Source organism: Artemia franciscana, chromosome 20, assembly GCF_032884065.1.
Source record: "Artemia franciscana chromosome 20, ASM3288406v1, whole genome shotgun sequence".
Taxonomy (NCBI): Eukaryota; Metazoa; Arthropoda; class Branchiopoda; order Anostraca; family Artemiidae; genus Artemia; species Artemia franciscana.
In genome coordinates, this window is record NC_088882.1 from 28,751,448 (window position 1) to 28,752,500 (window position 1,053).

The following is a 1,053-nucleotide window of genomic DNA, read 5'->3' on the forward strand; positions in this document are numbered from 1 at the left end:
ATTGTATCCTTCGCGTATATGACGTTAAAACAAAAAATTGAAGGGCAATTTATATTATGGGTGCATTCCAGATGCCAATTATATTTAATCATAATTAATTGTTCGTTATAATCTTCATCCCGAAGTAACCCATACATTTAAATTCATCCCCTTGCTTATAATAAGAGGTTAACATTTGGTCCTTTCTGCATTTATGGACTACTTGGACAAATATCTTCTACTGTCTGGAATTTTGGGAAACAAATAAATAATCAATTATAGATGATGATGATTGTGTTCTACAAAGCCCCTTTTGTGTTGTTGTGCTCCTGCCAGGGTACGTTTTATTTGATTATTTTCAATTTTAAGTTGCATATTCTGAGCAGCTTTTTAACTTGTATTCGTGAGCTTATTTAAAAAATAAAAAATAAAGAGATTGGCATAGTGAATGTGATTTTTAATTTTAGATAAATTAAAATACGATGATCAAGCTAGGACAGTTAGTCTGAGTGAGAGGTAAACTTATTATAACCTTTTAAGATCTGTACAAAATAATCCTTTTGGCTTATTGACGATCATCCACTTTAGGGTAACTTCCATAAAATGGGAAGTTGATTGGGAAACAACACGTAGAATAGTTCAACAAGAAATTCTGTTAATCGGACCTTCCAATCTTTTTATAGCTCCACTCCTTTAAAATTTGTAGCATTATTACCAGTGGAGTCAATTCTCAAAAGTCAGAAGAAGAGGGCTAGCGTATTTTTCAATATCTGGGGGGCTAAACTGACCGTTTTTTCCATGGAAACACAAAAGGCATTTTCAGCAAAAATAATCTCCTAAAAAAGTGTTTTTCCAAAGCTAGGTGTAGCATGTAAAACTGTGTGTGAATTGTCAGTTGTAACCAACCCACCAATTTGAAACAAGTTTGCATTACGGACCAGTACAAGAGGTCTAGCCTATTTACTCAACGTGAAACGCTGTTACGCTTTTTCAAGTCGACTCCCTGTACTTGTTATCCTTCTTGAATTTACTTAATTCATATTATATGATGTATTTATTTTATGGAAGTTAGAA